The 22,977-nt window shown below is 44.4% G+C and overlaps 1 protein-coding gene and 1 pseudogene across 1 annotated transcript in view; one reads left to right on the top strand and one right to left on the bottom strand.

The window, feature by feature from the left end:
• Positions 1 to 19,007: 19,007 nt before the first annotated feature.
• On the bottom strand, positions 19,008 to 20,080 carry LOC144341284 (uncharacterized; annotated as a pseudogene).
• Positions 19,210 to 22,977, top strand: part of LOC144341482 (SH3 domain and tetratricopeptide repeat-containing protein 1-like) — a 52,105-nt gene continuing 48,337 nt past the window's right edge. The window contains exons 1-2 of the mRNA XM_078005041.1: positions 19,210 to 19,432; positions 22,421 to 22,555. The gene's annotated coding sequence lies outside the window, so the exon portion shown is untranslated. The remainder of the gene's footprint in view (positions 19,433 to 22,420; positions 22,556 to 22,977) is intronic.

Consider the following 22,977-nt stretch of genomic DNA (forward strand, 5'->3'; position numbering starts at 1 on the left):
ACCTACTGGCTTGTGAGACCCGGTTGGCCAAACTTTGTGTCCTATTTTTATTTTGGCATTTTTCTTAGTGTGTGTTTTCTGTAACTACTGCTGTGTAGATCTTCTATTTGAGTTTTTGGTAGAGAATCTTGCCCACCGAGAGGCCCCCCACCCCAGAGAGCCTCCACTTCGTGCCCCCACCCCCCGGGCTGGTCCTGCCTGTGCTCCGCTTGGTGTGAATGTTAAGTGTGATGGATCCACACGGCTGCTTGACCCTGCATCTCCTTCCTTCTTGTTGCTGAGGCCGGTTCTGCTCTCTCTTTCTCCACCTGAACTGCGCTTGAAGCCAAGATGAAGAATGAGAAGTGGTTGCTACGAAGGACCCTCCTGCAGCGAATCTGCTGTGAGGAGGCTGCGCTGGCCCAGCCTGTCATTTCCTTCTCTAAGCTCATTCCAGAGGTTTTCAAGGGGCGGCCTGTCCCCGCCTACTCTTGTGGCTCATGAATCAAGAATGGATTTTACATTTCCAAATGGTTGAACAAATAAAAAAATAACACTTCATGACACTGAGAAGTTTCCATCCATAAGTAGAGTTTTATGGGGGTGCAGTCATGCCCATCTCTTCACAGGCCACCTGCAGAAGGTTGCGCTGGTGTAGCCATTGGCAGAGTTGCATCCTTGAGACAAAGATCAGTTGGCAAAGCTGAAAATACTGACTCCTGGCTCTTTAGGGAAACGGTTTCCAGTCCCTGGTTTAAGGGCTGCATGGCAGAACCCCAGGATCTTGGTCAGCTTGTTCCTCACTCAGGGCCTGCTGTGGCCTTCGCTAGTATGTCTGCAAAGTCTGCGTGCTATGGTGTCTCTCATGGGGACATTGAGCTCTGTCGTGCTAGATTTCAGGGTATCTGCCTCATGGTCATCTGTCTCACCAACAGAGACCCTGTGGCCAGATTCAATCTAGCAGGAACAGTTGGTCTTTGGCAGCAGGGATATCTTCAAGCTGAGCTGCCACCCACCCTGAGGTGGTCCCAGGACACCCACTGTCTCGGTCAAGGTTGGGGCAGGGCTGGTGTCCTGAACCGCCCTGCAATGTGGATCGTAATAGCCAGGGGGGAGAGGGGGTTGCTATTACTCCCTATATCATGGGGAGTGCCTCACCCCCTGCGATGTGGATCGTAATAGCCAATTACTCCCCCCTGCAATATGTGTCCATTATTAGCAGTCTCTTTTGTTCAGGATATTAGGAACAATTTCACAGGTTGTGTGTAAACAGCCTGCGACAGGAGAACGAATACCATCCTCTGCACCTCCGGATATTAGCAACCATATCACACAATGGGTGTACACTTTCTGGGAGATTTGGGATAATGTCATCCTGTGTTTCCCTGAATATTCGAAGGAATATCACAGGGTGGCTGTACACCCACTACTCTCTTGGCAGGAACATCATACTTTACCTACTGGAAATTAGGAGCAATATCACAGACTGGGTGTCAAGCCACTGTCATACTGGAAGTAATATCATGCTCTCCCCCACAAGTTATGAGGAACAATATCACAGGGGTGTGTGTACCTTCTCCGGTACTGGGAGTAGTATCATCATCTCTTCCTTTAGATGACAGGAACAATATCACAGGGTGGGTGTACAACCCGTGTGTTTTTGGAAGCAATTTCATTCTCTTCTTCTAGGTTTTATGATTCATATCACAGGTGGGGTGTACATCCCTTGTTATATTGGATGGAATCTCATCCTCTTTCAACCTGTATCTTTAGAACAATATCACATGGGGGCTGTCCATCCCTTCAATATTGGTACTAATACCATCTTCTCCTTTCATGGATATGAGAAACCATATCACAGGAGGATGTACGCTCCTTGCAATATTGGTAGTAATATCACCTCTCCCCTGTGGTTATTAAGGACAAAATCCCAGGGTGGCTGTACGGTTCCTACTTTATTGGGAGTAATATCATCCACTCACCCTCTGGATATCAGGAACCATATCAGAGAAGAGGTGTCCACCACCTTCGAAATTGTCAGCCATATCATCTTCTTCCCGCCTGGGTATTAGGAATGATACCCCGGGGTTGCGGGCGGTGTACACCCACTGCGATATCGAAAGTAAAATCAGCCTCTTTCCCGCTAGATATTAGGAACTATATCACAGGTGTGTGTGCACCTTCTGGGATATTGGTAGTACTCTCAGCCTCCACCTCGCTGCATATTAGGAACAATATACGGGAGGCAGGGTGGTTACACCCCCTGCAATATTGAGAGCAATATTCTTCTCTTTCCCCTGTACATTAGGAACCACATCACAGGTCTGTATGCCTTGTGCAATATTGGGATTAATGTTATCCTGTCCCTCACTGAATGTCAAAAACAATATCACAAAAGGGTGTACACCCCCTGCGATATGGCCAGTAACATCATCGTATCTACCTTTGGATACTAGGAACAACATCACAGAGGGTGTGTACACTCCCCTGCGATATTGGGCATAATGTTATCGTCTCTTCCCCTGGATATTAGGAACGATATCCCTGGTGGTGGGAGGTGGAGCATATTAAGAACAACATCACTGGGTGGGTGTACACCCCCTGCGATATTGGGTGTAGCATCATCCTCTCTTCCCTAGGATATTAAGAACAATAACACAGGAGGGGTGTACAGCCCCAGCGCCTGCATTATTGGGAGTAATAGCATCTTCTCCCCCTCTCGATATAAGGAACAAAATCCCAAGGTGGGTGTACATCCCCTGGGATATTGGGCGTAATGTCATTGTCTCCCAACGTGGATATTGGGCATAGTGTCACAGGGGGGTGTACGCATTCTTCGATATTGGGAGTAATATCATCCTCTCCCCTCAGGATCATAGGCAAAATATTGAAGGGGTTTTACAACTCGTGCGATATGGGCAGCAATATCATCCTCTCCCCACCTAGATGTTAGGAACTATATTACAGGCGGTTGTACACTTCTTGCGATATTGGGAGTCATATCATCCTCTCCCACTCAGGATATAAGGAACAAGATGACCGAAGGGATGGACACCCACTGTGATAGTTTCAATAATGTCATCCTCTACCCCTTGGCTATTAGGAATAACATCATAGAGGGGTGTTCACTTTCTTCGATATTGGGAGTAATATCATTCTCTCTCAGCTGGATATCAGGAATAAGTCTATTAATTATTAATATTAATACATATAGTAAAAATTAATAGCAATCATTGATATTAATAATCACAATAAAGATAGTATAAATTAATACTGGTAAAAAATGTTAACGATTAGTATAACAATTAATCATAATATCATTATTAACAATAAAATAATGATATTAGCAATTAATGTTACTTAAATCAATACTAAGCAATGTTGGTAATAAAATAATTAATATTAAGGACTAATAATATTGTTAAATGACATTAATATTACTAATTATTTTCAAGTGTGCATAATCATATATTTAAAATGAGTATCCATAATTAATAATGGTATCCTATTAATTAATAGTACCATTGATAATTATTGAAATCGACATAGATGTTTAGTAATTAATCATATTATTACTCCTAATACCGCAGGGGCTGTACACCTACCTGGGATGTTGTTCCTAATATCCAGGGACGGAGAGCATGATTTTAGTTTTAATATCGCAGTAGGTGTGCACTCACCCTGTGCCACTGATGCTAATATCTAGGTGGTAGAGTATGACATGACTCACAACATAGCAATGAATGGAAAGCCACCCGGTGATATTGCTCTTAATATTCACAGAAGAAGCATATGATATTACTCCCAATATCGCAGGGAGGGTACAGCTCTTCTGTGATATGTTTCCTAGTATCCAGAGGGGGAGAGGATGATAATAATTCCAGTATCACAGGCTGTGTTCACCCGCCCTGTGATATTGTTATTAATATCCTGGAAGGGAGAGGATGATATGACTCCCCATAGAGCAGGAGGCGTACACACAGCCTGGGATATTGTTTCTAATATCCATGGAGAGGAGAGGCTGATATTAATTCCAATATGGCAGGGGGTGTACATCCACCCTGTGATATTCTTCTTAATATTCCAAGGCCGAGAGATTGATATTACTCCCAGTATCACAGACACTGTACACCCCCATGTGATACTCTTCCTGATATCTGGAAGGGGAGAAGATGGCATTCATCACCATATCGCAGGAGGTGAACACCCACTCTGTGATATCTTTCCTAATATGCAGGGGGAGAGAGGATAATATTATTCCCAATATTGTAGAAGATGTACACATGTCCCTCCATGATATTGTCCTTAATAATCCAAGGCACAGAAGATGATGTTACTTCCAATATCACAGAAAGTGTACACCCCCCAGTGATGTTGTTCCCATGATCCAGGAGGGAAGAGGATGATATTACATTCAATATCACAGGGGGTGTACACGCCCCCGGAGATACTGTTCCTAATTTCCACCCGGGAGAAGATGATACTACTCCCAATATCACAGGGATTAAAAACATGGGGGTGTACAGTGTCTGTGATACTAGGAGTAATATCAACCTCTCGGCCTTGGAATATAAAGAAGAATATCCCAGGGTGGATGTACACCCCCTGCCATGTTGGGAGTAATATCCTCTCCCTTCCAAGACATTAATAACAATGTCACAGGGCCGGTGAACACAGCCTGTGACACTGGAATTATTATCATCCTCTCCCCCTCTGGATATTAGGAATCATAACACAGAAGAGCTCTACCCTCCCTGTGATATTGGGATTAATATCATATGCACCTTCCGTGAATTTTAGAAACTATATCACTGGGTAGCTACCTATTAATTGCTATATTGGGAGACATGTCATACTCTACTACACTGGATATTAGGATCTGTGTCACAGGATGAGTGTACACTTTTTGTGATATGAAAACTAAAACCATCCTCTCCCTCCCTGGATATTAGGAACGACATCACAGGTAGCTGTACACACACTGCAGAATTAGGAATAATAATATGATTAATTATTACACATCAATGACTGATTTTAACAATTATCGATGACACTAATATTTAATAGGATACCATTATTAATTATGGATAATTATTTTAAATATATTTTTATGCATGCTTAAAATTAATTATTAATATTCATGTCATTTAGCAATGCTAGTCATAATATTAATCATTATTTTATTACCAACATCACTTAGTATTGACTTAAGTAACATTAATTGCTGATATGATTATTTAATTACTAATAGTGATATTGCTATTATTAATACTAATCGTTAACATTTTTAACCAGTATTAATTTTTATTATCTTTATTGTGACTATTATTATCGATGATTACTATTAATTTATATTATATTTAATAATAATAATAAACAACAGACTTGTTCCTGATATTAAGCTGGGGGAGGACGATGTCAGGTGGTGAAGCTTCGTGCAGGTTCCCCATGACAGGGGGAATAGCGACGGAATCCAAATGCTGGTCCTTACTTGGGAAGCCTAGAAGGCCACTGGGAGGATGGGAAGATTGGCACATGAGGGAAGGTGCAGAGGTGGAAAGGGCACAAGAGTTCCGTTTATTTACCACAAAACAGAGAACAGGACTGGGCCAGAGACTGGATTCTTCCTGTCTCCTGGGGAAAACTGGGTGCATGGCCTGAACTTTTTCTCTTCTGTAGGCAACAAGACCCGCAGAGGAAGGCTCTCTTCCAGGCCTTTTCTGGGAAACCTCAGAAAAAAAATGGAGTTTTAGAGAGATAACAGATAAACCTCCGGAGATAACAGTGACAACTACTGTGCTGTGACTTCACACATAACTCCTAATGTCTTGAACATACTTATTTTTCGGAGAAGCCGTTGCCAAATCGAAAAGAATCCATGGAATCTTGGATTTATCTGAGTCTAACCACTAGAGAAATGCAAATAAAAACTACAATGAGATACTTCTCACATCCGTCAGAATGGTGATTATTAGAACAACTCTTTCTTCCCATTTTCTTTACTCATCCGTGACTGAACCATGAGGCACCATAGATGTACACCTCATCAGGAGGGTGTAGGGGACAGTGGCAAGGGGAGCAGCAGCACAAGAAACAGACAAGGCCACTACTTCTGCCTACATAATAACTATTGTCTTGGAGTGTACAATAATTAATAATGTTCACATGGCTGCCCTGAGCATACAGAGATGGTGACCAGAGTAGATGCAGGGACTACAGAGATACAGCCTGATCCTTGCTAATTAGGACTTAAGTGTCGGCTTATGTGCTGCCCTTTTGTGCATTAATAAGCCAGGGCCTCAAAACTGCCTGCTAAGCACAGGCCAAATGTCATGCGGGGGTGCAAGTAAATATTCATGTGTAGGAGATGAGAGCAGTTTAGTGTGGGAGAAGATGACAACACCTGAAGACCACAAAACGTTGTGTAGACCAAAGGGAAGGCCCATCGTCAGCTCACGGTTCTGACTCAGGCGGCTGCTAATGTGTTACGGAACCGTCAGCCGACAGCAGGTAGGTCAAGTTGAGCAGGTGTCCTTCATGAGGGTTGGTCCATTCCACTTGTGTTGCCAATTGTTTCAATAGCGTCTCATGCAGCCCACTGGTAAGGAAGGAATGAGCACCCTACGTTTACTGGCACCGTGAAACACATAACATCTATTACTAAACAGATAAGCCAGACATCAGTTATTAATTACATATAGGAGGATGGTGTAAGCTCCCACAGGCCCAAACAGGGATTAATTTAGGAGCAGAGAGTGGTATAGCATTAAAAAGGTGAGGATGTTCCTTTTTTTTTTTTTTTTTTTTTTTTTTTGAGACAGAATCTCGCTCTGTCACCCTTCCTGGAGTGCAGTGGTGTGATTTTGGCTCACTGCAGGCTCCATCTCCCGGGTTCACACCATTCTCCTGCCTCAGCCTCTCTAGAAGCTGGGACTACTGGCACCCACCACCACGCGTGGCTAATTTTTTGTATTTTTAGTAGAGATGGGGTTTCACGGTGTTAGCCAGGATGGTCTCGATCTCCCGACCTCATGATTCACCGGCCTCGGCCACCCTAAGTGCTGGGATTACAGGCGTGATCCACTGCACCCGGCCCAGGATGTTCCTTTCTTCCTACAGGAGTATGTGATTGGTTTGTCTATTGGCTGGTAGGGAACTGAATCATGTGACACTGAGTGGTAAGACTGTAATACTCTAAAATACAATATATAAGCTGTCGTATCATAATGGTGCAATACTATCTACTACAATAAGAAAGGCATCGATGAAAAGCCCAACGCTATCATACGTGACTGAGAGATTGAATGCTTCCTCCCTCAGATTAGTTACAACATATTGTCCTATCACAGTCCTCTCTCTTTCATTCAAAGTGAATGATCCAAATAATAGACAGAAATAATAAAGAATAAAGGCAACAAATGCAAAGAACTCACGAGATGATACTCTATGGTAAAATTTATGTACTTAGGAATTAATACCAACTCATTATTAGCAAAAAGTAAACATCTTTATATCAAGAGTAGTTTTTCCTTTAATAAAGAAAGGTGGAATGTGTATAATGAACAAGGGATAATCAAAATTTGCCAAATGAGGCTAGTAAGACAATCCCAACAATTCACAATCATTATTCACTGGTCAGTTAATCACAGGACAATACATACAAATGAAACTTACTGACCGCGTGCAGTGGCTCATGTCTGTAATCCCAGCACGTTGGGAGGCTGAGGTGGGCAAATCATGAGGCCAGGAGTTCAAGACCAGCCTAGCCAACATGGCGAAACCTGTCTCTACTAAAAATACAAAGAATTAGCTGGACGTAGTGGTGGGCACCTGTAGTCCCAGCTACACGGGAGGCTCAGGCAGGAGAATCACTTAAACCCAGGAGGCGGAGGTTGCAGTGAGCCGAGATTGCACCACTGCACTCCAGCCTGGGCAACAGAGTGAGATTCCATCTCAAAAATAATAATAATAATAATGAAATAAAAAAAATTAAACTTACCTACATTTTAGAAAAACATTAAAATTCAACCATGAATCCAGCACATTATCAAATGAATAGACAAAAATTCTACCAACAAACTTAGTATCATTATCTATGAAACTCAAGTACTACTGCTTAAAGAGCATTTACAGAACTCTCACCTCAAGGTTTCCCTGCAAAACAAGGTGAAATGCATACTCAAGACTCTTTAAGAATGAGCCACTGATAAAAACAATATACTTGTAACTTGTGTAACATTTCATACATTTTTTTCAAGCACTGCACCATAATTAATTTGCATCAGGCTTTTCAAATTAGAAAAGCTTCACTTACAGAACTTCTTTCCTGTGGGAATTTTAACATGACTTTTCAAATAAATGTTAAAACTGAAAATATTTTTGCAGTTTCTAAACTATTAGAGTTTTAATCCTGTGTACGTTCTTGTATTTACAAGGTCCAGGGAGCTACAGTGTGCATTTTCATATGTCCTTGAGTGGGTATGAGAGCAATGAAACATTCCCACATTCTGGACATTCATAGGGTTTTTCTCAGGAATGAGCTGATGTCTTCAAATGGAACTAACACAACTGAAGTCCTTACTACAAATTTAGATTCAAAAGGCTTTTCTCCACTCTGAGTCCTCCCAAATCTTCAAAAACAGGAAAATCTGAAGGCTTGACCACATTTCCTAACATTCTTATGGTTTCTATGCAGTGTGAGCCTTTTCATGTTTATGAGGGAATGGGAAAGAGTAAATGTTTTACCACATTTCTTACATTCAAGGGGCTTTATTTATTTGTTTGTTTATTTTCTTTAATTTTGAGAGGGAGTCTCACTCTGTCACCAGGCTGGAGTGTAGTGGCACAATCTCGGCTCACTGCAACTTCCACGTCCTGGGTTCAAGCGATTCTCCTGCCTCAGTCTCCTGAGTAGCTAGGATTACAACCATATGCTACCACACCCAGCTAATTTTTGTATTTTCAGTAGAGACGAAGTTTCACCATGTTGGCCAGGATGGTCTCGATCTCCTGACTTTGTGATCCGCATGCACAGGGCTTTCCCCCAATCCCCCGTGGCTTTTTATGTCCTTGAAAAAGAACTAAGACAACTGAAATGTGCCACCATGCCCAGTTAATTATTTTCTTTCTTTTTTTTTTTTTTTGAGATGGAGTCTCGCTCTGTCGCCCAGGCTGGCATGCAGTGGGGCTATCTCAGCTCACTGCAAGCTCCGCCTCCCAGGTTCACACCCTTCTCCTGCCTCAGCCTCCCGAGTAGCTGGCGTAAGCCAACGTGCCCGGCATTATTTTATTTTTCTAGAGACAGGGTTTCACCATGTTGCCCAGGTTGTTTCACATTGTTTTAATCCGGGCTAGTTATGAACTCCTGGGCTCAAGCAATACACACACTTTTGCCTCCCAAAGTGCTGGGATTATAGGCTGAGTCACTACACCCAGCCTCTATATCATGACTTCTTTCATGGTGAGTAAGGTGACTGGAACGAGTGTAGCCTTTACCGCATCTCTTACATTCATAGGGTTTTTCTCCAGTATGAATTCTTTCGTGGAGGTGAAGGGAACTGAGACGACTGAAGGCTTGGTCACATTGTTTACATTCATAGGGTTTCTCTCCAGTATGGTTACAAAGGGAACTCAAAGGACTAAAGACTTTGCCACAATGTTTACATTCATAGGGTTTCTCTCCAGTATGAATGCTTCCATGACAACGAAGGGAAGTGGAACAGCCAAAGGCTTTATCACATTTGGTGCCTTTATAGGGTCTTTCTCCAGTGTGAGTCCTTTCACGCGTCTTAAAATAACAAGAAAATCTGAATGTTTTCCCACATTCCTTACATTCCTAGGATTTCTCTCCAGTGTGAGTTCGTTCATGTATTACACAACAACTGGAAACAGTGAACGCTTCACCACATTCTTTACATTTACAGGGTTTGTCTCCTGTGTGAGTTCTCTGATGTCTTTCAAATGAATTGAGAAAATAAAACGCTTTCTCACATATCGTACATTTATAACTGGATTTCCACTGTGCATTATCATGTGTCTTCTAACACCTGGAACAGAAACGAAGAATTTCCCACATTGTTCACATTTATATTGCTTCTCTCCATATGGTTTGTATCCTGAGTGAGCTAGGATGTGCCTATTAAGGAGGGAATGATATATAAAGACTTTTCCACAAACACTGCATTCACGTTGTTTTAATCCAGTAGAAACGTTCTCATTCAGATCAAGATTTGGAATTTGGCTGACAACTTGTCCATACTGTCTACCTTTTTTGCTTTCACACAGTCTCTGTAACACATGATTTCTGTAAAAAGAAAATGACAAGCACATTATTATTGGTTGGTTTAATAACTTTATACTTATTAATAGGTCTTGGACTTACACTGCTACCAATACCAAGGAAAATGCATTATTATTATTTTTTTTTTGGCCATGATTGAATTATTTGAAAGTAAATGGGTTACCACTGAAAACACAGCTACCACCTACGTGACTATGACGAAATTAGTAACATTCATATACACAATTTTGTAGTGCTATTTTCAAGTAAACTGTTTTCCAAACACTGACTGCTACACTGAAGTACGTTACATTTGGGTGAAATTTTTCTAAAACAAAATAAATTTCAAGTGACTCTTATTTGTTTTGATTACTTGTTTTTAAGTTCATATGACTTGCTAAGATTCCTTCAAAGGACTTTATTTCCTCTTCTCAGTGCAAGTTATCTTATATCTTTCCCAGGTTTTTCAAAGTGATCTTCAATATTCTGGTCTTTCCATTAGTTTCCTAAAATGCAGACCCACAAAATTATCACGAATTATTAAAAACTATAGAAACGTTACTAGATTTATGTTCATTGTACACAGTGCCCATGCCTGATTTCTTCACCAAATCATTCCCTTGCCACATTCCAAATCACAAATAGCACTGATGATAGGGAAATACTTCTGTAATTAAGTGAAATGTGTTGTCATTCTTACCTACAGAAGCCAGGTTCCTGCAGGTTTCCTGCATCACTTCTCTCTAGAGATTCTTCTGAGAAGAATTTAAGAAAGCCCATTCCTCCTGGGTAAAGTTTACAGCCACATCCTCAAAAGCCATGGAGTCCTAGAACATTCCACACATGTGGATAGAAGGACGGGTGAGACTGACAGCACTGGGAATTTATACTCAATCCATAAGCTCTTTACATGATTCTAAAATTTTCAAGCATTTCTTCTATGACGTGATTGTCACAACTCTTACTCTGTTCACACATACTCCCTCCCACACAGCAGTATTAATGCTGGAATTGAACTATTCAAAAAGGTAACAGCAAAGTAGAAACACCCATCTCATTAGAGAATCCAGGGAGTAAGATGTGCTGCTAGGAGTTACCTTTTAACTTCACTTTGTACATTTCTAGTATCTGTCATAATAAAGTCCTACCTGATGTGCATAAGGGAGTTAATATTATCAGTCCTGAGACTACTGATTCTTAAAAACACCTGCTGGCAAAGTTCCATCTTTGTATTAGTAACTTACATTTTGAAAGGGATTCCACCAACCCAAGTAATAAGAATGACCCACTGCATCTAAATGGCTTATGCAATATATTTGCCAAAACTTTTTCTGCTGAAGGTCTATTATTTTGTGTCACTGCAGTGGTGCTTAGGGAACCAGACACCAAAACACAGTCTGAACACTAAGTGTTCAATGAGTTTCCCTGGTAGACAATATTTTACATGTGCTGTCACTTGTTAACTGGGGAGTTGAGCCCATTCCATGTGATTACACCAAGACAGAGTATGCTTATTAAATTTAATTGAGTAATAAATAAAACCAATAATTGGTATTTAACAACATTAATACAACAATTTTTAAAATTTCTATTGCACAATGTCAAGGCAGAAAGGAATAAGAGGAAATATGACACATGGTTTTTAAAATGACATTAATGTCACCACTTCCAGATGCTATTCCTATGAAATCACATAAATTCCCAAATCAGGTTGTTTTAGGCAAGAAAAACTACTTTTTCATACGTAGTAAAAATGACAAATATCTAATGCTTTTTTGTCACTTAAAAAAAGAGTGATAGCTTGTCTAACATACTTCTAAGATTTTCAAATGAAAATACTCAGGACAGCACAGTATTAGCAGAGAGATGAGCAAGCAGACCAAGGGGAAGAAAAGTCTTAATGACCCAGCATTTATATGGAAAGGTGATGAATGATAGACTAGGCACTGTAGAATAGAAAAAGAAATCACATGCACTTTAAAATATGAGGCAAACCAGGCTGGCATCTACTTGGGAAAATGCATTGCATTCTTCTCTATTCCATGAACCATAATCAACTTATTATATATTCAAATATGAAAGACAAAACCAGAACACTTTCAGAAGTCACAGGAAGATTTTTTTTTTTACGAAGGATTAGGCAGAATTTCTTTTGTGTAAGAAAACAGTGATAAAGGAACAGACAAACTCAAACATGTTAAAATTTAGGGACTAAAAAGAAAATAGAGTGGGCCAGGCGTGGTGGCTCAGGCCTGTAATCCCAGCACCTTGGGAGGCTGAGACGGGTGATCACCTGAGGTCCGGAGGTTGAGACCAGCCTGGCCAACATGGCAAAACCCCGCCTTTTTGCTGTTGTTTGTTTTTTGAGATGAAGTCTTCCATTGTCGTTTGGGCTGGGGTGCAGTGGCAAGATCTTGGCTCACTGCAAACTTCACCTCCCTGGTTCAAGCAATTCTCTTGCCTCAGCCTCCCGAGTAGCTGGGATTACAGGTGCCTGCCACCAGGCTCAGCTAATTTTTTTGTATTTGTGGTAGAGACAGTTTTTCACCGTGTTGGCCAGGCAGCTCTGGAACTCCTGACCTTGTGATCCACCCACCTTGGCCTCCCAAAGTGCTGGGATTACAGGAATGAGCCACCGTGCCAGGCCTAAAACCCCGTGTTTACTAAAAATACAAAAATTAGCTGGGTGTGGTGGTGGGCCTATAATCCCAGTAACTCTGAGGCTGACACAGGAGAATCACTTGAACCCGGGAGGCAGAGGTTGCAGTAAGCAGAGATGGCGCCACTGCACTCCAGCCGGGCTACAGAGCAAGACAGTGTCTCCGAAAAAACAAACAAACAAACGAAAACCCCAGATATCCAGATAAAGGATGCAGATGTGTCCACTTTCATAAATTCTTCACCATGCTACAAGAGGGGAACTGACATTTTGGTGAATCTTTGTAAATCATCAATTTATCTATCACACTTTTATTTCACCAGTAGCACTGACAAAGCTAAGTCCTACAATTCCGTTTGAAATTACCCTTAAAAAGAACAGACCTTTAAAACCTACTACACTCACTCTGAGGAAGAAATAAATATGAATTTTTAGCAAATAAAATGCATCATTTTAGCTTGCCTCTTTGGAAATAGTATTTTTATCTTTCAAGCTGTACTGACAAAATGTATCTTACAGTCAATGAAAAACTGAAACTCAAATAAGCGGACAAGCCTTTTCAAGATAACAAACTCAGGGAGAGGCAGTGCTGACCCCAACACAGACCTTTCTAAGTGTCACGGCATTCCATTCTATCCCTCGGGACACCCATCCTGTTCAGTAAAGCACTCAGTCACCACCTAGGAGGCACTGGCACTGCTCTTTGTCCTCCTGTGTGCCTTAAAAGCATCTTCATATTCAGGTTCTTGCACATCCTCTCTGGGGTGGGTTTTCCTTGTTCTTTGGGACAGTTTTTCTCTCTTCACAAGTCTGAGACAATCTAGAGAGCTGAAATCATTTCTGCCTTTTCCTCTCAATATCAGTATTCCATTGGCAGACCGTCAATGTGTCTCCGAGGAATAAAAGCTCCGGCTGGAGGAACAGCTTTAATGACCTAGCTTTAATGACATTACGTTGTATTGTCCATTCATTTTAATGTCCTAAAATTTTAATAACCCTAAGGGGTCACCATTTTAGATGAAACTATACCAGGAGATTCCTCTAAGGCCAAGAGCATCCAGCTGCTCTCCTGAGAGACACTACCCCCTACCTCAGGCTGTCCTTGGGGATGAGATGATCCCGGGGCTGATACTCACTAGACCCTCCAATAGACATGGCCACAATGCGTATCCTGGGTCATCCCCAGACAGTTCTAAAATGCCAGGACTAGGAAAAGACAGGAGGGTGGCTGAGGACACAACACCCTGTAGAGTTTTCACGGGGGGACCTCAACCTAAAGACATTTTGGTAATATGTACACTTAGGAAAGATGAAAAGAAGAGAGGCACAAAGATTTTTTTTACAGTAGAGTGTTAGATGATTTATTCTCTGCTTTCCTCTCATGTAAAATGTTTGGAAACAGAAAAATAGTTTGGCCACGGTGGCTCACGCCTGTATTCCCAGAGCTTTAGGTGGCTGAGGTGGGCGATCAGTTAAGATCAGGAGTTCGAAACCAACCTAACCAACATGGCAAAACCGTGTCTCTACTAAAAATACAAAAATTAGCTGGACGTGGTGGTGGGCGCTTATAAGCCCAGCTACTTGGGAGGCTGAAGCAGGAGAATCGCTTGAACTTGGGAGTCAGAGGTTGTAGTGAACTGAGACTGTGCCATTGCACTCCAGCCTGGCGACAGGGCGAGACTCCGTCTCAACAACAACAACAACAACAACAAAATTATAAATATATATAAAATATACATTTAAAATTATTACATGTAGATAGTATTTGAAGTCATGGGACTGACTGTAGATAGAAACAAGAGAAGGCAAGGAAAGTTTTCATATTTATATTTGTATATATTATATAAAATTAATATACATAATTATAATATATAAATATATCATATAGGCTGTGCACAGTGGCTTACACCTGTAATCCCAGCAATTTGGGAGGCTGAGGTGGCAGATCACCTGAGGTCAGGAGTTCGAGACTAGACTGACCAACTTGGAGAAATCCCATCTCTACTATAGATACAAAAATTAGCCAGGCGTGGTGGTGCGTGCCTGTAATCCCAGCTACTCAGGAGATTGAAGCAGGAAAATCACTTGAACCCAAGAGGTGGAGGTTGCGGTGAGCCCAGATTGTGTCATTGCACTCCAGCCTGGGTGACAAGGGTTAAACTCCATCTCAAAATAAATAAATAAATAAAACAAGAAATAGATATTTATGTCAAAATATATAATTATAATACATAAATGTGTATATATATACATTTATTATAAATTTATTAATATATGAAATATATTTATTTCTGAGACAGGGTCTGGCTCTGTCACCCAGGCTGGAGTGCAGTGACACTATCATAGCTCATTGGAGCCTTGAACAGATGGCTCAAGCGATCCTCCCACCTCAGCCTCCTGAGTGGCTAGGATTGCATGCACACACCACCATGCCTAGCTAATTTTAAAATTTTTTGTAGAGACAGGGTCTTCCTTTTTTGCCTAAGCTGGTCTTGAACTCCTGGGCTCAAGTGATCTCCCTGCTTCAGGCTTCCCATGTGTTAGACGTGGGCCACTGCATCTGGTCTAATGCATTTTTTAATTTGCAAGTTTATATTATTTAATATTTTGAAGTACCGAATGTGTTGAACAACCAACTTGCAGAATTCCCGAACAATGGACGGTCAGCTGTCATGTCCTGGTTCAAATTGTCCCAGCACACCAAGGCTAGAAACCTTTCGGCCAACTTCCACTTATGTCTCCCGGGGCAGGACAATGTCACTTGGCCAATCCCCACTAAGAGGGACTCTGGAAAGGCAAGAAACTATTCTGTTCTCTCTAATGGAATGTGACCAGAGAGAAGGCAGTTGGGAGGGCCAGCAGGGCCCTCCAACCAGCAGCGTCCACCATCGACTAACTGCCCTAGAGCTACACCGTGCTGGGCATTTGGGGCACTGTTATGAGCAAGAGTTTCCATTTTTCTTCTCATGGGACCTTCATGCTAGTGGCAAGAGACAATTCTTTTTTTTTTTTTGAGACAGTTTTGTTCTTGTCACTCAGGCTGTAGTGCAATGGTGTAATCTCGGCTCACTGCAACCTCTGCCTCCTGGATTCAAGCAATTCTCCTGCCTCAGCCTTCTGAGTAGCTGGGATTACAGGATTGCACCACCACATCTAGCTAATTTTTGTATTTTTAGTAGAGATGGGGATTCACCATGTTGGCCAGGCTGGTCTGGAAATCCTGAGCCACTGCACCCAGTCAAAAGGGAGATTTTAAATCAATAAGTATAATTGTGATGAATGCCAGAAAGAAGAATGTGTGTGATGGGGAGGGGACCTAAGTTATTGTCTCATATTTTACCACTTTCATAGGCAATAACTAAACACTTAGAAGCTTAAAACAACACACACCTTTAAGCCAATTTTGGCAAGCTAGGAGTTGAGCTCATTTTAGCGGGTCCTGTGCTTGGGATCTCACGCTAAGCAGCTGGGCTGCATCCTCATCTGAGGCTCCACCAGGGCAGAATCCATTTCCAGGTCCGCCGAGGTTACTGGCATAATTCATTTCCTCGGACCCGCTTGGCAAGGACCCAGTTTTTTGCTTCCTTGCCTACAGGGCCCCTCCGAAGGTCCTTTCTCAGCACAGCATCTCCCTCCTGTAGCGCCTGCAGGCGGAACCTTTCTCTCTAGTGTGCGAAGGTGATGCACTGTGACAATGACATCCCATTGCTTTTGCCAGGCTCTATGGGTTAGAAGCCAGTCACCGGTTTTGCTCGTACCCAAGGTCAGGAAGACTATGCAACGGCATAGGTCATTGGGGGGGTCAGTCACTTTAGGGTGTGGCTGCCACCACTGAACTTGGTGAGACTTTAAGGGTTGGTAGGAGCTGGCCAGGTACAGGGGTGAGGGTGTGTCAGGCAGGGGTGAGGGCATGGAGGGGGATGCAGAGGCCTGCACCCTGGAATGTCCTTTCACTCCCTGAGGTTTTGTTCTCCTGATCCCTGAGTACATCCCAGAACACGGTGGGGCCCTAGCAGGGGAGAGGTAGGGAAGCATGTGTTGTTCATCCAGGGACCTTGTTAGGCAAATCAGATTAGGGGCCAGGCTTTCAGTGGTGGGTGTGAGCGTGGGAGTGATGAGTGTGCAGGTGTGTGTGCGAAGAGCGATGGGGATGGGGTCAGCCCCAGCCACCATGAAGACCTTAACTGTGCATCCACCCATCCCAGCAGCCTTCCTGAGTGAGTGCCTTCAGGGCGCAGGTCCTGTTTTACACATGGAAGTGAATCAGAGTGGGACACTGCCTTGCCTTAGAGAGGTCACACTTCTTCTTCTTCTTCTTCTTCTTCTCCTCCTTCTTCTTTTTTAAAATTTGTGACAGAGTCCCGCTCTGTTGCCCAGGCTGGAGTGCTGTGGTGTGACCTTGGCTCACTGCAACCTCTGCCTCCCAGGTTCAAGCAATTTTCCTGCCTCAGCCTCCTGGGTAGGGTAGCTGGGATGATAGGCATACATTACCATGCCTGGCTAATTGTTGTATTTTAGTTTCACCATATTGGCCCGGCTGGTCCCAGTCTCCTGGCCTCAAGCGATCTGCCCACATCAGCCTCCCAAAGTGCTGTGACTACAGGCATAAGCCACCACACCGGGCGAGAGGTCACACTTCATGCCAAGTGGGTGGCAGCCACTCAGACAGCACCCCAGCTGGCACTGGGAGTGAGGCGTGCTCAGTGTCCTAGGAAGGCAGAGGGCTGCATGAGAGGTTCCAGGAGGAAGGACTGGAGGAGGATTTGAGATTTTCACCTGAGCAGCTGGGTGGATGGAGGGGCTGTTCACTGAGAATCACAAGAATGTGGATGAGCAGGTTAGGGCACTAATAAAGCACTCTGTTTGGCCCGCGGAAAATTTGAGATGTTTCCCTGTGTCCAGCTGGGCCTTTGGGAAAGGTCAGGGCTGGGCATCTGACTGGGATGGATGTCTCTGGCAGGCAGCAGAGCATGTGGATGGTTTGTGAAGCCTGGAAAGGCATGAGATTTCTTGTGGCAGTGCCCACTGCAAATGGAAGGGCATTTGGCCTGAGTCCAGACATATACAAGTTGGGCAGAGAAGGGGGTGGGTCCCCAGGACCCACCGAGGAGCAGCTATGGAAGTACAGGGAAACCAAGGGTGTGGGGTCACATGGAGCAGGAAACTCAAATAAGATGAGGAAAGACGTTTTAAAGACGATCAGGGCTGGGACAGTGGTTCATGCCTGCAATCCCAATACTTTGGGAGGCTGAGACGAGAGGATAGCTTGAGGCCAGGAGTTTGAGACCAGCCTGGGCAACATAGGGAGACCTCATTTCTATAAATAAATAAATAAATACCATTGGTACTTGGCATTTCAGGCGGGGAACAGCAAACACATGAAAGTTCTGAGGTAGGAAAGGGAAGTGATTAGCGCTTGCTCCTGGTTCCTTTATCAGACCTTAAAGAGATGCAGAGACATTTCAGGTACTCCTTGGCCGAGCTCCTTCAGGGAAGGCCTAAGTTCGTTTTTACTTCCCCTCTATTAATTTTTTTTTTTTTTTTTTTTTTTTTTTTTTTTTTTTTTGGAGACAGAGTCTCATTCTGTCGCCCAGGCTGGAGCGCATGCAGTGGCACCATCTCAGCTCACTGCAACCTCCACCTCCCGGGCTCAAACGATTCTCCTGCCTCAGTCTTCCCAGTAACTGGGACCATAGGGACGCGTCACCACGATCGGCTAAGTTTTTTTATTTTTAGCAGAGATGGGGTTTCATCTTGTTGGCCAGGCTGGTTTCGAACTCCTGGCCTCAAGTGATCCACCTGCCTCCGTCCCACAAACTGCTGGGATTACAGGAGCGAGCCACCGCGCCTGGCCCTACTTCACTCCTAACGCCCACCATACGTGCTTCCAAATGTTTGCTGAATGACAAGGTGAACGAATGAATGGGACTACGTGACTTCGGGCAGCAGGCAATCCTATTCCTTGAACCTCAGTTTCCTTTTTTGTAAAGCAAGCCTGTCTCTCGCTCTCTGCCCTAAAAGCCTGAGTTCTGGGCTTGAGATGAGCGCGTCCTGTAGGGCAGACTGCAGGTGGACGTTGAGCTGGGTCTTCTAGGAGGCCAGGATCCGGCCAGCTCTTGGGTCCGGTCCTCCCGCGGGACACCGCACGCCCAGTCCCAGCGCCGCCCCGCCCAACCTGCCTTTGTTCCCCCAGGCCCCGCCCTCTCCGCGCAGCTCGCTCCCCATTGCCCGGGGGGCGGGCCCTGGGCGCCCGGCTCCGCTGGGGGCGGGGCTGCGGGCGGCGGGCTGGGCCGTGTGCACCTGCGCGGTGTGTTTCCCGGCCGCAACCCCGCGCCAGCTGCAGCTCCTTGATCCGAGCCGGATCCTGAGCGGGGAACACGGGCTGAAGCGGCGGCGGCGGCCCCGCACCGGGGCTCCATTGTTGAGGCTGCCGCGGCTCTGTCGGCTGCTCAGCTGCGCTCCAGTCGGCCCAGGCGCCGCGGCGAGGAGCGAGCGCTGCGAGGCGGCAGCCTGAGGTGAGAGGGCGCGACGGGCGACGGGGTCTCCGGACCGGGCGGGGGTCTCTGCCCCGCGCCTGGCGGCTCCGAGCTGGGCTCCGCAGGGTCTGAGGTTGGGATCCGGGGTCCTTGCTCCAGGGCTTTGTCTCGGCCTTGGGCGGCACCGGGGGCTTAGCGCCTGCTGCGGTACCTCGTGGGCCCGCGGGGTGTCCTGGTCGCCCTGCGGGTGAGGGCCGGTCCCTACTGCTCCCCGGCTCCCCGCGTCTGCCGCGGAGGGGACTGCATGGACCCAGGCGCTGGCTTCTGCCCGGTTCCCCGCAGCGTGGCTGGTCCCCGCGTGCAGCAGAGGGGGCCCTGCGAGGGCCCACTCGTGGGGCGGGGTCCGGGCCACCGCGAGAGGGAGACTCCGCCGCCCTCCTCGCCCTCCCTCGCAGCGAGACTGCTTCCCTAGACTCACCGAGGGGACTGCGCGGACCTTCGGACGAGGGAGTCCGTGACTCTGCGTGGGGGCTCTTTCCCGGCCCCGCATGAGGGCTTCCTGAGTGTTTTGTCACCTATATAGGTGGCTGCGTGGACCCGCGCGCGTGGGTAAATGCGAGGTCCTTTTTCAATACCGTGAATCCAAGTATTCGTGCTATTTTAAATCTGCAATTCTTTGACTCTCCAGAGGGTTTTTAGATTAATTTTTTTTCTATTACTTCCTAGGTTTGTTGCATAGTTCAGAGTACTTGATTAAAACTTAACAGGTCTGCCTGGTACGGTGGCTCACGCCTGTAATCCGAGGACTTTGGGAGGTCTAGGCAGGCGGATCACTTGAGGTCAGGAGTTGGAGACCAACCTGGCCAACATGGTGAAACCCTGTCTCTACTAAAAATACAAAAATTAGTTGGGTGTGGTGGTGGGCGCCTGTAATCGCAGCTCCTCAGGAGGCTGAGGCAGGAGAATAGCTTGAACCCAGGAGGCGGAGGTGGCAGTGAGTGAAATGGCTGCACTGCACTCCAGCCTGGGCCATAGAGTGAGACTTCCTCTCAAAACAAAAACAAAAACAATGTACTGGGTCTACCTCTGGCTCTGGAATTTTCCTGGAAGGCCTTCTCTTCTGGGCTTCATTTTTCTCACTTTTGAGGATCGTAAACTACATAATTTCCAAGAATTTTTGCCCTACACCTTTAATTCTTTCAAGCAAATATAGCAGAGAAAAATTCTCTTCCCCGCAATGGTGTAAGGAAGTCTCTCACAGAAGGGGACACATGGGTATGGAGAAGACAGAGGGTATATGTATATATATATATATGGTTTTTTTTTTTTTTTTTGGTGACGGAGTTTTGCTCTGTTGCCCATGCTGGAGTGCAGTGGCAGGATCTTGGCCCACTGCAAGCTCCGCCTCCTGGCTTCACTCCATTCTCCTACCTCAGCCTCCCAAGCAGCTGGGACTATAGGCGCCTGCCACCATGCCCGGCTAATTTTTTGTATTTTTAGTAGAAACAGGATTTCACTGTGCTAGGCAGGATGGTCTCCATCTCCTGACTTCGTGATCTGCCCGCCTCGGCCTTCCAGAGTGCTGGGGATTACAGGTGTGAGCCACTGCGCCTGGCCGACAGAGGATGTATTTTTGAGCTCTACATTTCAGAGTTCTTTTCTCTAGCCCTGGCCTGGGTCCCAAACAGGGAACTTAATTCACTCTATCCCGAAGTATACTCTTGCTTTGATGCCATTGGTATGTTGTCCTAGAGATTTGCTGTGGCTGCTAGGAGTGTTTCAGAGTTAAGAACTGATGCAACCTCTCTTTTGTCAGTTTATGAGTCTATAAACCATCTTGTTTCCTTTAGCGTTATCTCCCTGGAACTGGAAGGTCAGAGATGAAGTTTTCTTAGATTATAAGTCTCAGTCTTTGCTATCTACCTTCGTCTGTCTCCCATGTCACCTGCTGTTTTTTTTCCCCCTGTTTTTCGTTTTAATGTTTTTATTGGATAGGTGTCTATTATTGCAGGCTACCTGAAAACATTTTTGGATATTGACAGGATATAAGTATGAATAATATGTAAAAGATAACTTATTCTAGTTCTTTTGAGCAGAGGATTTGGTTTTGATATGTGGCCCTATTAAAGCTTTTGTTAAGCCCAAGTACTTGCTGAACTTCAGTTCCCTTACCTGTAAAATGGAGTTAGTTGTTAATAATACCTGTTCTGCCTAACTCAGGAGATTGTTTTGAGGATCCAATGAAATAATGAATGTAATGGAATTTTGTAAATTTTAAATGAAATATTGTATTACCTAAGATTTTTTGTTTTTAACGCCATATTAAGAATGGAATGAATCTGGGTTTTCCTTTGAAATCCGAAATATTTAATGTATAGAGAAGTTTTAATGTGTCTGTTGGGGAGCTGCATTAGGATTGTTTTCTATCTTTAATTGGCCAGTATTTTTTTATATTTTAGCATTTTTGGGGAACATCAAAATTTGTGTTTCAGTTATCATTAATATTTTACAAAGTTATTGAATGTGCATGATTTAATCTTTAACAATCTCTTCAATTATTTACATTCCCATGTAAAAAATTCAGTAATGAACGTCCATGTAAATAACATTCCCATGCTTTAATGAAGCATAATTTCTTGACATTGCAGTTTCTAAGTGCCCTGTGTTGAGGTTGGGAAAGCTAAAGGGCAGTCAGAGGTCAAGGTCAGCAAAGCGTCACCTTTGACATTTGAAATCCAGCAGCAGATATCACAGTGAACCCCATTCCAGCATCCAGGAAGTTTCTCTGCCCTGCCTCTCCTCCGGCCACCTCAGAATCTGTGTCTGCGGTGTTGGTCCTGCTTTCCTGTCTCTCCTTTGCCTTTTCTTTCTCTTCACCAACTTCTACCGAGTGCCTCTGATGTCTCAGACAGTGGCAGTGGGATTACAAAGGCTAATAAACCCAGCCCTGGTCCTCAAAGAATTTATGTTTTCTGTGCAGATATTAAGTGACACTGTCATATATAGTGTTGACAAACATTGATACAGATTTCCTGTGAAGTGCAGAAGCACCATCCTAGAAGCAGAGATGAAGAGGCAGCACTGGTGACTCACACGTGGAGAGCTGGAGTTCTTGGTCTAGTGGGATAAACTGACCTGGACATCATTTCAGTGCAGCGGAGAGTGAGTGCTGGGATGGGCTCCCTTGGGGCATCTGGGGCTGGGTTTGTCTGGTGTTTAGTCTCCTGCCTGGTACTTAGAGTTTATCAGTAAGATGAGCATTGGGAGGTTTCTAAGTGAAAAGAAAGGCAATCACTTACCTGAAACCTAAAATTTGTAGGTGTTCTGGGCCATTTATAATTCACTGAATCTGTTTTGTCAGAACAAGTCTATCATTTATTGTTTTGGATGGAGTGTGGCCAGCCCTGCCTTGCGATGTAAGGAAATCAGGAAACGCTTGTCAGGTGTCAACACTGTGCCAGGAACTCTTCTAGGGGTTTCCACGTGAATCACTGTATTCATTTCTGTTGCTGCTTTACCACATTTCCACAAATTTAGTGGCTTAAAACAATTGAAATTGTATCATCTCACAGTTCTATGGGGCA

Source organism: Macaca mulatta, chromosome 6 (assembly GCF_049350105.2).
Source record: "Macaca mulatta isolate MMU2019108-1 chromosome 6, T2T-MMU8v2.0, whole genome shotgun sequence".
NCBI classification, from domain to species: Eukaryota; Metazoa; Chordata; class Mammalia; order Primates; family Cercopithecidae; genus Macaca; species Macaca mulatta.